This window comes from Rhipicephalus sanguineus, chromosome 3 (genome assembly GCF_013339695.2).
Source record: "Rhipicephalus sanguineus isolate Rsan-2018 chromosome 3, BIME_Rsan_1.4, whole genome shotgun sequence".
Taxonomy (NCBI): domain Eukaryota; kingdom Metazoa; phylum Arthropoda; class Arachnida; order Ixodida; family Ixodidae; genus Rhipicephalus; species Rhipicephalus sanguineus.
In genome coordinates, this window is record NC_051178.1 from 168,200,167 (window position 1) to 168,213,374 (window position 13,208).

Genomic DNA, 13,208 nt, shown 5'->3' on the forward strand with positions numbered 1-13,208 from the left:
CGCAAACGCAGCCGCTGCAGCGAGCGACGTGACCTTCGTACGCTCTGTAACTTCAGCGCAGGACATCGCGGTGCAAGCAGAAGACATACTAACCACCCCCCTCACGAGATAAGCGCGCGCGCAGGCGAACACGCGCGGTAGGGCAAAGTGCACCTAGCTGGCGAGGCAGGAGGCGCACGCGCATCGCAACGAGTGGGCGACAACCATTAAAGCGTGCCCCTAGCGCCCTTCGCGCCAGCTCGTTGGTGACCAAAAAAGTATGCTGAAGTAAATGGTTCATATAAAGAGCTCGCCGTTACCATGCTGAAAGACTTACTCTTCGTGGCTTAGCCGTCTAACTCTGCGCGCTGCGGAGCGAGAGGTCGCCCGTTCGATTCCGCGCTTCGGAAAGAAATTTTTCTGAATTATATTTTTTGTTCTTTTATAAATATATATACATACATATACATATTCGGGACATTACGGCGACGGCAACGGCGACGGCAAAAACCAGCCGCGTCTGTCCATATAATTGCTATTCCAATAAAAGAAACCAATACGGCCTTTATTCGCAGAGCCGCATAAGACCAGCTTCGTCGGCGTGCATTGGCTTTGAAAGAGAAAAAAAAAATCCTCGGAATTGCTCCTGACCGCTTGTGCGAAGCCCCTGTTGTTATATTTCTCCTCAGCGGCGCAGAGCGCCCCGCATTGTCTCGCCACTTGGCGTGTGCGCTGGCCTTTCGAATCGGCCACCCTTTTAGAAAACACGCCCATCCAATATTTGTCCGCTATTTTAGTAAGCAGGCCATCCCCTAACACAACAAACTGCGATATCTCATCGCCGTCTCATATGCGGCTGCAATAACTCTCGTTTCCCAGCGAAAACATCTGCTCTAATTGACTACTTTGCTGAAGGGAGTATGGCAAGATCGAGCGACTGTACACAGCGATTTCGGTCTCGGTGCCGTTCAGCTTGCTCAGATGTCTTCGTAAATTTTAGGAAAGAGAAATAAAAGGAATAAATTCATCGGACGAAAAAATATAATAATAACCTACTGTAAAGCGTACACTATTTAGTTCTCTTGTTTGCCGCGGCTGTTTGAAACCGCTCATAGTTGTAAACACATTGATTATATTTTTCGACTGTCTCCACCTTCGGCAGCATTCCAGTTTGTTATTGCACTGTCTTCAGTATCGACCAACTGTAGTTATATAATTTCTGGGGTTTTACGTGCCGAAACCGCGACTTGATTATGAGCAGCGCCGCAGAGGCAGTCTCCGGATGAATTGTGACCACCTAGATTTCTACAGCGGAGTTTTCGTGATGCCGTTAGTCGTCGACAGAAAACTATCATCATCATGAACCGTCACGCGCTCTCTTCGTCCTCTTCATCGTCTTCTGTTTCGCTCCCAGAATACGTGCGCCGATTTGTCCAGCATGATGTGCAATAACTCTGATGGCTGAGTGTACGAGTACAGACAGAAAGAAAGAGAAAAACTGAGACAAAGAGGGAGAAAGAGAGAAATTCTTGGCGAAAAAATGTCTTGGCGAGGCGGGATTCGAACGCACGTACCAACGATCCGAAGGCGAGCGTCGTAACCACTCGGCTGTCCAGGCACGCAAGCAGAGCATAGCATAGCCTTGTAAAGTATAGTGTAGTATAGTATAGCAGGGGATTAGGAAAGAGAAGTTAGGGTGAGGAGGAGAGATGTGAGGGTCTGGAGGAAAAAGGAGGAGGGGCGAGAGTAAGGCGTAGCATAAAAACAAAGAGAAAGAAAGAGTTAGAAAGAAGGGAAAGGAAGAGACAAAGAGAAGTAAAGCGAGAAAGAGAGAGAATAAAAATACAGAAAGAGAGAAAGAGAGAAAGATAGCGAAAAAGAGAGAGAGAGAAAGAAACATGGAAGGAGCGAGAAAGAGAAGGAAATACATAACGAGAGAAAAGATACAAAACAGAAATAAACAAAAAAAGACACATAAAACAGACAAATGAGACAAAAAGAAAGAGTGGAAGAAAGAAAAATGAAGAGAACTAAAGAACGCCGCCCAGATCCGCGCTTTCTACAGGCTTGGCACCACCAGTGCGAAGCCGCCCTAATTTTGTTTTAATGAGTACTTAAGTGTAAGTGCACACGACAAGGTGGCTGCTCGGAATGATTGGCACAACACACTCGACAAGGAAAGACTTTTTTTATTGCGCCGAACGCTTGAAGAAAATAGAGATCAAGATAGGACACAGTACTCTCTCCTTTCTCGGCAATAACTTCTATGCGCAAATAGACCGCCGGGCACACTATCTAGTTGATATTCCGAATAAATTCCTTGAGGTTCGCCGCTGTTTGCACGCGCTGCAAACAATCGCGGATGCGTTTCGTGTATAGTTTCTTTTCCCTGTCATTTAATGCTGTCGTACTCTCGTCGCCTTTAAGCCAAATGTCCCGGTTCAACGTGTTCTCGAGCGAATGCGCTTCGCCGCGGATACGATGATTATCGTGTGTCTTGTACGCTATCTCGTTTACCTTCTCTAGCGCAGGATAGCATACCGCATATTGCGACCTGGTTAACCGCATTGCATTTCACATTTATGCGTATGCCTCACTGTGTTTCCCAAATGCGCGTAAGTCAACCATTCTTAGACTTGCGAACATGATTTCCTATTTCCTATCATTTAGTTGTCCCACCCTCTCTCACATTTATTACGCAAAACGACTATCGCGTCTCTCAAACGCATTAGTTCACCGGCAGCATCACATAGCCCGGCTTCCTCTCTAGCCAGGCATGTCGTCTTCTCAGGCTGCCATCCTCTCAGCAGGAACGCCTTCATCGATCGGCGCTCAGCCAAGCGCGCACATATTTGCAGCCCCGGTGCCGAACGGCTGGGCTACCTTGATGCAAGCCTACCGCAAGATATTCGCTCCTCGTTAAAACTTTATGGAAATTCATGCGCAGTTCTTGTTTTGCTTTGTTTTCAGCGTAAGCTCTTTTATGCTGCTAGTCCTTTTGTTTTACGTGAAGCCCTGGACTTTCGTAAATATTTGAATGGCGCTCTCATTATCGCTCGTGGTACCCAATTTACATAACAGAGCACATTCAAGTCACTGCGGCGTGCTTGGCAACGAACATGCCGATAATGCTGCTCGGTCATCTTTGCAAGGCGACAAGGAAGAGGCTATACCCCTTTCAAGGTCTGATGCTGCTGCCATGCTTCAAAGGATCGGAAAGAATATTTCGCACTCAACACTGAATGCCTCAAGAAGCCAAAACTATCGGCAACACCACCTCAACGAGTTGTGGCAACTTCAACTACCATCTGGACTCCGCCGAAGAGAGGCCACTCTGCTATGCCGCTTGTGGCTAAGAGTGGCTTTCACGAAGTCATATTCGTTTCGAATAGGGATGGCCGACAACGCTCTTTGCGAAGCCTGCGGCACCGAGGAGACCTTGCAGCATATCTTCTGCGACTGTCCTCGCTACGATGCGCAGTGACGATCCCTCACATTCGCTCTCGCTCGTCTTCACAACAGACCGTTGACACTAGAAACAGTTCTACAATGTCATCCTGATAAGTCATCGAGAATTCAAGCAACCAAGGCATTGCTCAAATTCCTAAGGACAACAGGCTTACACGAGCGGCTGTAGACTTTTTAATGATGCCGCATACCGCACAAGACTGCCGCTCTGCGCTGTCAAGTTATGTGTTTGCGTGTGTGTTCCCCTCTCTCTTTCTTTACTCTTCTTTCAATCTCCCCCATCCCTTCCCCCTGTACAGGGTAGCATACCGGTTATTCCAAACTGGTTAACATCCCTGTCTTTCCTCTCTCCCGTTTTCCTTCCTTCCTTCCTTCAAGAGCAGGTCGGAGTGCAGTGGCGGTTTTACCATTGCATTTTAGGCTACATACATCAAAGGAAGTGTCGATATTTCGGGCTACCGTCACTGTTAGCCCACAACCCCTTATTTATGCGCCTTGAATTATTAATACCTTTGGCGCATTTGCGTTTCGGGGTAGCTGATGCCCAAGCCTCCTACCTTCGTCCCTCTGAAGTAGGATGTTTTTTATAGACATAACTAACATAATAAACAGCAAGAGTAGACAAAGGTTAGCTACCAGTGAGGCTGCCTATAGCGAAAGGTAGCGTTCAAACGAATGATGACTGCGTTAAATATTGGTTTTTGCGGTTCCTAGATGTTGTTAAAAGCTTTAGCTCCCTACAAAGCGTTTATAACAATAATAAAAAGCGGACTTCACTTGTCATCACGATGCTTGATATCTCGTACACAATATTCTTCAGGAGAGAGGAGGCGTCAAGGGGAAAGGTAAGAGTGATGTATTTCACTTAAAGGCACAGAGTAAGCCTTAGACGTCTCATGCATTTTTGGTCATCTTGAGGTACCGTTTTCTCACTGACTAAAAAGGGTATCCACATAATTCATATATCATTGGTTTCCAAATGTTTCGTTCTTTTCCCTGAAGCAGATTTATTTAAATCTGACCAATATAAGACTTTTGGTGAATTTTTTACCACTAGGACGTAAACTCTGAGTTAATTTGCATCTTTGAAAATTTGTAACACAAAAACTACTAAGTGTATTACTTCACTTCTGCTTCAGTAGTTGTATGCAATAATGTGGAATAGAAGAAAAAATAATGAACTGGTTATCTTGGAATACATAAGAAATAATGGTACCTAAGTGATAAAAAACGTGGTTTTGAAATAATCGAGTTTATAGTGAGAAAACAGCTGGAAAGCGAACATACTTTGCTTCAAACACAGTTCAATTATTTCATTGACTAGCTACAAGCTTGGCAATGATTGGCAAAGTCAATATTTCGCTTTCGAGCTTGTGTTGCTTGCCTTGCTTCTTTTGTGAGCTGTCATGCAGTTCTATCCGCAATGTATCGTCCATTGTGGTGAACTTTTCCCAGTAAATAGACTGTATTTTGGCCAAGCTTCAATTCTAATTCTTTCAGAATTTTGGCTTGTGCGATAATGCCATCATTAAACAAAAGAACGACATCTAATGTCGCAATCCTTAAGACTCTGAAGCCTAAACAAAGACAGCAAGGACTCTGCGACGCAATTCCCATTAGCTCAACACTTGAAGCGCGCAGTTTGCACGCGCAATTCGGTCTAATTGCATCAAAAACAATATTCATGTCTATTAGATCATACCCGTTGTCACCTTGCACGCGATTCGCCTCCAAGGACGCTGAAAAGGCTGAGGGGTTCAACGATGAAGAGATTGCTGGTTCTGCGTTCAGCACATCAGTGCGTCACCGGCATTTATTCGCATTAACAAGAGAGTTGTATTGGTTATCACAAAATTTGCACTTGCTGAAGACCTTCGTTACCCTCAGCATCTCAACTTATCGACAGACACGACAGACACAAGGTGTAATGAAGCTAGGAGCTGAAACTGTTCGAATAGACGCGCTCCGAAGAACAAGTGCGAATAAAAAGGCGCACAGCGTCTTAGGACTGCCTTAGAAGTTACCTGACAATTGTTTATACACAGTTAACTCGAGACAAGCATATTGGCTTTCGTACACGAAGTTTTTGTTTAGAAAAATGGACCGTAAGCAGGAAGCGCATATGAGGGGCTTGTCCGGGGTTGCGCCACTTGTTTCCGGAAAAACTGCTTTTCAGCCCCAAAAATACTTTTTAAGAAAAGCACAAGCGTGGAAAATATGCACAAAGGTTCACACTTCCCTGTGCCCTTAAGCTCTTCTTTCTTTTAACATATTCTGGTTGTCGACTTGTTAGTTCTAATGCACCTGGTAAATTTGCACCTGGAAAGAATAAATTTACGCTCGAAGGTTCATTGATGTGAATGCCCATTGGGCTGAAAATATAACAACTCCCACTCAACAAAAATGTCACAGTTGCGTAGCTAGGGCGAAGCAATGAATGCGATAACAACATATTGGAATGTCACATGACAAACAGCAATCCGATCGAAACTTGCAGCGCTCTGCTCAAGAACAAAGGATGCATGAAAAGAACACACGCAGGGCGAGCGCGAACTAAGAACTGTCACAGCTCGACATTTGTGGCGCGCTCCTCAAATACAAAACCGGACACGTGAAAAGAACGCACAAGTACACACAGGACGAGAGCGAACTGACAACAGACAAAGTTGTTACTTCCTCAAGGCCCCTACTTTGGCTCTTCCAGCTAGCAGCTCACTCATTTCGCATGACGGCGACAGCAAAAATCCACCGATAGTGTCCATATAATTGGAATCGCAATAAAAAGCCATTTCCTGTTCACGTGAACTTATAGAGAAGCGTGGTTTCGTAACGTTCACGTTGTCTCGAGTTTTCAAGTGTGGTCTCGACGAAAGCAGGGAGCACAAAAGTGCTGCCTTGGTCTTGTGCGGCTTCGAGTGGCGCGAGTGAGCATCCACATACGAGTATAGCCGCGTATGCTACATACAGCCAATGCGGGACGTCGCTCCAAGCAAAGATGCCGATTCATCGCCCCGCTGGACCCTGACGAGATCGCCAACGGCATCGCGGGACAGGCTGCGCTCATACTCACGGACCGCTTGCTTGTTTCCAGCCGCGCAGGGCGAAACGAAGGACGGAGAGATGGGCGTCAGAGGCGTTCTGAGATTGGGACACCCGATCAGCGCAGGCGGCCTCCGAATCCGCATTCGTTTTCTCTTCAGCGAGCTGCTGCGTCCGCTTCGTCGAGCGCATCTCTGCGTCGCTGGCTGCTATCGCGAAGGTCTGCGTCGAAACTCCGAACCCCCGTATCAATGCGTCAAGCGCATCTGGGCTTCTGTGGAATTTATTTCGTGGTGTAATTTTTTTCATTACTTCACATCTTTCGTGGCTGCGTTTGTTATGGCTTGTACTGTAATTCGTAGCTCGATCTTTGTTTATCTCTATTTTAGTTGCATTTGGCGCCTTTCTCGTTTCGATATCTCTTCCAGCTCAAACAGGGAGCTCGACGCGTCGCATCGCCGATGATGGAAGGCAATAGGCACGCCTTTTCAACTTGCTTTTGAAGGCCAGGTCATTTCCAAGTTGGCAGGTAAAGAACGCGAGAAAGCCGTGTAACGTACCAGAGGACACTTTTATTTGTCAATTTCGTGATCTCTGGAATCTGCTTCAGAAGGAAGATTGCCGTACTTTTATAATATGTAGTGCAAGTTTCTTTTTTCATTTTCCACGTGCGTCTTTCTTTCCGGTACATCAATTTTTCAGCTATCGTTCGAGCTTAGCCGTAGAAACTTGTTTGAAATTCAATTACTTACGGTCAAGAAAAAATAGAACTGCCAAACTATTTATCTAGTCATGCTGCGCCTATAGATAGAACAATCAGCTAGCTGTCAGTGTCGTTCAGTGTCTTCCATACGCACTAGTATGCTTCACGTTGTGCCCATTAACTCAAGCGAGATTAAGCTGTCAGGTTTTGTGCGCTTCGTAAAATGCGTTGTCAGATGAACACATCGGAATACAACCAACCCTCATTCGGAAAAGGATAAAAATATAAAGAGGTCCAGACAAACTGTTTATCGAAAACGCAGCCGCAGTTTTATGGAAGTATTTTTTTATATATAAATAAAGCTAATAGGGGTATGCGACATGTGATATGTCCATTATTTCTGGGGTCCCTTTCGTGCCCTTTCTGTGTCCTGCACGTTGTTCCCTCAATTTCCGTCTGCGTGAATCAACCGTAGCAAACACTGTTTGTTTCGTGTGCTCGGCGCGTAGGAAATGACAGCGTCGTAGTGTGGCAGCTACTGGCAATAACAGTACTCAGAAGTGATTATGAGTACATGTATACGGAGTTACATTATTTCCGCGTTACCAGGGTTTGTTACCACATCTATGTCTATAACTAAGTGTGGCCTAGGCGCGTATTTTTTTCGTGGCCTATGGGCACTGAAATCAATGCTATCTTGTTCTATTTATTATGTTTTCTCTAAAAATAAGTTGTTTCTCATTAGAGACGCAGATCCTGCTATGAGGAAGCTCAGCTGGAGCAAGCGGCCATTTGCAAGTGGCCGCTAACCTGTGGAAATATAAGCTTTCAAGACGCCGGGCAAAGGGGCGCCTCAGTAACGGAGCTTCTAAGTTACCTTTAGTTGTAAAGTGAGGTAAAATATAGAAAATTACGCGTGAACTTGCTGTGGGAGAGCTACAAAAGGACGGAACCTGTTTACTGCAACGTGAAGATACCTAACCAGGTGTTTGTTTCGCCACTGCCCTCCGTGAAGGTTTCGCTTTTATATATATAGATATGAGGTTCGAAGACGTATCCGCGATAGAGTTAGTAAAAGGTGGTTGAGGGCTTTGTGGCGAGAAATTAAAGAGAACGAACGATAACGAAATAGCATAAATATTGAACTGACTCTATCAGGAAGTCCTGGTATACAAAGCCATATTCATCGAGATATATATGTACGAATACAACACTTCTTGCCGCGTGTGGTTCTCAGGACACACACACACACACACACACACACACACACACACACACACACACACACACACACACACACATATATATATATATATATATATATATATATATATATATATATATATATATAGTTGAAGAAATGAAGGAGCACACTTACGAAAATTGCATCCCTATTGAAAATTCATCCACCATGAGGAATGGTGGATTCCACCATCCACCATTATGGTGGATTATGGTGCTGGAAGATGGTGGCACGTGGTGTATGCTGGATGCTGGCGTATGATGGATGCTGGAGAATGACGGAGCGTAAAACGGCTCTACAGCGTCGGCACCATCGTGCCTAGCCGTCACACATAAATAATTGTATAGAAGCGATGTGGAAAGCACTAGTACAAAAAAAAAAAAACGTATGCAAAAAAAAAAAAAAGCTTCCGCCACCGGGAATCGAACGTCCGACCTGCTGATCCCGAGCCGAGTACCTTACCACTACGCCACGCTGACACATGCTTTACGACTTGCAAAATGACTAGTCAACACAATAATACACCGTTTGGCTTCAGCTTTGTATGTCTCATACTGGAGACAGACGCGCTCTTCACATCCTACTAAAATTTGCGTAGTTATTAAACGCAAACAAACTGCTGCCGGTAACGAATGGCACGTCGATAATGGCAACAGCGCAAACTTTCTTTTAGAATTCACAACGTAACTCCAAAGAAATATGTCAAGTGGAGTGAGGAGCGCAAGTATTGTCAACCGGGTGTTACTGGGAAGTTTTAATAGCCGTTTCTCGCTTTTTCCAAAGTGCCACATGTGCAGAGGCTTTCTGTCGACTGTAATCTCATTCGATAAATACGCGCGTACAATTGATTGAGTATTGTGTTTTTGTTTTTTTTCGCGCAACGTACAGCGCAGCCGTGCCAGCGCACTGATCTGACGCTGTATCATTAGCTAAAACTGCATAACAGCTGGGCCAAAACAAGTGCAGTGCGCGGGAAAAATATGCCATCATATTGGTTCAGTAAGGCGTACGAATTGACAAGTCTATGTTCTCGCATACGTGTCAGAGAAGCGGCGGCGCGTGCGACCGGCGGCGGTTGGTGACCGGAGGCGTTTGCTGGAAGCGCGTCGCATCTATGCTCATCGCTTCTTGTGCGGACACCGTACACAAGAAAGAAATGCTTCATTTAGGCTAGCCGATGCCACAGGTGTGCTGTAAAGTCATTCTTACTCACCGGAATCGTGTATACTGAAACCAGAAGCGCCAATAACACGTAGACGGACTCGGTCGCTACGCTATGCCTAACCTTTGGTGGCAATCATGGTGGTAGAATATGATGGTGGTAGTCATACTTGGTGGGGCTTATCTCAACGCAGGCCGAAGGTAAAATTTGTGCATTTTAGCTTTGCATGCATTTTCACTATTACCTTAAAGTGCCGCTGAGGTAAGTGAGTGTGCAAGAATTGCCAGAGTTGCGTTTCAAGCGTGGCGGTATCAAGCGGAGGCTGTTTTCTGGTCTCCCGCTGGAAGGACTCATTTACTTCTCGGCAAATGCGCGGCGATGTAACAGAGTTACTGTCGCTGTTCACACCGACACTTCTAGACTTGTAAACATAAAATGCAGCAGCAGATCGCGGATGTAAACCTGATAAGTACGTGCGTAAAATGTAACATTCACGGCTGCTGTGCTCCAGAAAACTTGTGGCGGTTATTGACGCCGCATGAATAAAAAAAATAATGCTAGAAAGCTTAATGATCGGTGTTGGCTTCTTTGAACCGCATATATTTCTTCACATTCAAGAGGAAAACATTAGAACTGACAGCGACTTCACATAATGTCACGTTCACTTCCATCATGCCACCGTCATCCACCATGCTTCCATCCTGCCACCGTCATCCAGCTGTTCACCAAGTCATCCACCAAAACATGTTTTGCTCGCCACCATCAGCCAGCATTTCCACTTAACACCAAAAGAAGCTCGCCACCACCACCACCATCTGCCACCATTTTTTCCACTCTCGCCATCATCAGCCATCATGACCACCACAGCTTCCACCACATCCACTATTCTTTTCACCTTGTCCACTATTGTTTCCACCATGTCCACCAAGATTTCCAGCATCCCCCACCAACCCACGATTTTCAATAGGATATTTTTACTCATTTACGTTTCGGCCGTGGCACGGCCTTCGTCAGAACCACGTCAGAACCATTTACGTTTCGGCCGGGCCACGCCCGAAACGTAAATGAGTTAAAAATATGCAATTTTCGTAAGTGTGCTTATTCATTTCTTCAACTACATGTGCACCGGACCTTCAGAAGTTTCTTTGAATTATATATATATATATATATATAGCACGACACCCTGAGCATATTTCTCCAACCTCTCACTCCCTCGAAAGTGTCAGTCTCGCGTGCCATGCGTTCATCTTCGCACGCGTATGTGCCGACGATGCCAGGCGCTTGCTCCTCTGTCCATCCATCTGGTTTACGCCCCTCTGCGTGATCTCGCGCCGTCCTCGTTCGTCGTCCTCTCATCCTTTTCCCGTTCTCCTACTAAGCGTCCAGCGCGTTAACTGGCAGTTTGACTCGCGGCCAACGATGGAAGGTGAGGCCTTCGTTAGCGCCCTCCTCGAACATTAATTTGGAATCCCTGACGCATGCATCCTCTCCCCCGCGTTTTCCTCCCTTGCACGCCATTTTCGGGCGGTCATTCCGGCGCCGTAATTTGTTCGCGCCGCAGCTGCGCGCGTGCGGTAGCGGCTCAGGGCGCGTACGGGTTTTATCATAACCTAGCTGCTTCTATGGAAGCACGTGTACTGGCGAGACCTGTGCTTTCTTTTATTTTTTGTTTTGTTTGAGATATTCCCATTCGTATCATGCCAGACTTACGTTATTAGTTATTGCTTAAAGAAGGAAGCGCTTTAGCAAAAGTTACTTCTTGAAAAATCTGTACTCAGACTTCTGAAAAAAAGCGTTGACAAGAAACTCTTGCAGTAAATCATTGCTTTGCATAGCGTTGAACGCAGTGATCCACTAACGCTCCGACTGGTGGTCGCCCTCCCTTTCTGTAACACAGAAAATTGGTTTCTTAACCACGCCGACGTTGATCCCTGCTATCACAAACTATCTGATGGGCTGCGGGTGAACGAGTTTTCTCTGGCAGGACACACGAGCCACTATCCCACGGTGTTCTCCCAGCCCCTTCAGCGTATTACGGCGGATGAAGTAGTTTTTGGAAGGCTTCGGGCTGGGTTGGCTCTTACACCTGCTGTCATCTCAACGTGGAACTGTCGCACTGGTTGACATGTGTTGATGCTACTCCGTTACAGCGGCTGGAGGCACATGCATGCCACCTCATAGGAACAATTCAGGCCTGCAATGGGTACTTTTCTGTCTCCTACTGGGAGCCGGCCTCCGCTGCAGCGTCCCGACCAGCTAGGGCTATTAGATACACGATAACACATTTGACAAAACACTCCATTTCATCACAAAGCAGGCCTTACGGCACACATATTGGTGCTTAGAGACAACATGTGTGCTGTGATGCAGTCATACGGTGGCTTTGCCGAGAGATTTTACAAGCCGAGCACCATTAGTGAGCAGCAAGAGTGCACGGCGGAATTGAGGTCATCATAGTAAAGGAGATGAATGAGCTCATCCAACTGTGGCTGAAAGTGAACCATCTGGATAAATACGTGAATTAATCAGTGTACACTTCCTATAGTAAATGTGCAGCCACGTGAGTCCAAAATAAGTGACACCGCTCACCCTCTATATGTAGTTTTTTTATTTTCTGGGAAGTGCTACGTAATTTCCCAGTTTAAGAACAGGAGTCATGCTACTGGATATGCGCTGTTCAGGGGCAACATCATATTTCTATCGTTGGTTGTAGTAGGCCAAACTGATTTTTCCAGGCCTCAAATTTTCAGTATCTGAGAGTCGCTCAGCAAATTTATCTGTGCCATCTGATGACGAAAGCAGGGAAGGTTCAGACGTTGTTTAATTAGCGCGAGAGAGACGTGGGACCAAACGAGAAGCATGCATGACACAACGCTATAGGTGTACAGGTGTAGCTGGACAGTGCACATGTCGATCGCCTCAGATATTTTTTCTCGACTGGCTACTAAAGTATCGAGTTTGGAATCCATACTCGTATCGGTTATCTTCTCTGCATTATTAAACGCCAGAAGCCGCCATGTTGTCTAGTAGGGACGAGACCCATATAATTACGCTTGGTCCGTAGAAACTACCGTAAATACATACGAGCACACTAATCACAACTCGTTGTAAGCGTTAAACTTATTTAGCACTGTTTTAAGTAGTCTTCCCACGTTTCTTTAACCCAAACAGTTTTAGTGAGCCGAGATAGTTTTGAAATTACCTTTGCAAGCATTTTTCATTTTGGTTCTGTTTCATCTTCCATAATCGCTGTCGTCAGAAGCACGGAAGTACCCTTCAACACTGGCAAATATTAACTAAAATTCTTCCCTTTGTGACGCAAAAAGATCTATAGCAAATCACAATTACAGAGAGCTCAGCTAGTTGGTGCTTTTCATGTGAAAAAACAGGGCGTGCAAAGACGGACACAACAGAGAGAGAAGTGAAGACCCACAGTGTGGTGTCTTGGCTTTCTCTCATGTGTTCGTGTTGCACACCCAGTCTTTTAACCTTTTCGGCCCTGGCTCGTCAATTGACGACAGCGCACAAGGTTGCCCACACCTCGGGAACGAAACAAAAACTGCTAATTCTTGGGGTAAGAAGAGGAAATTTTTAAGGGCTCGTTTTTCTTTTTT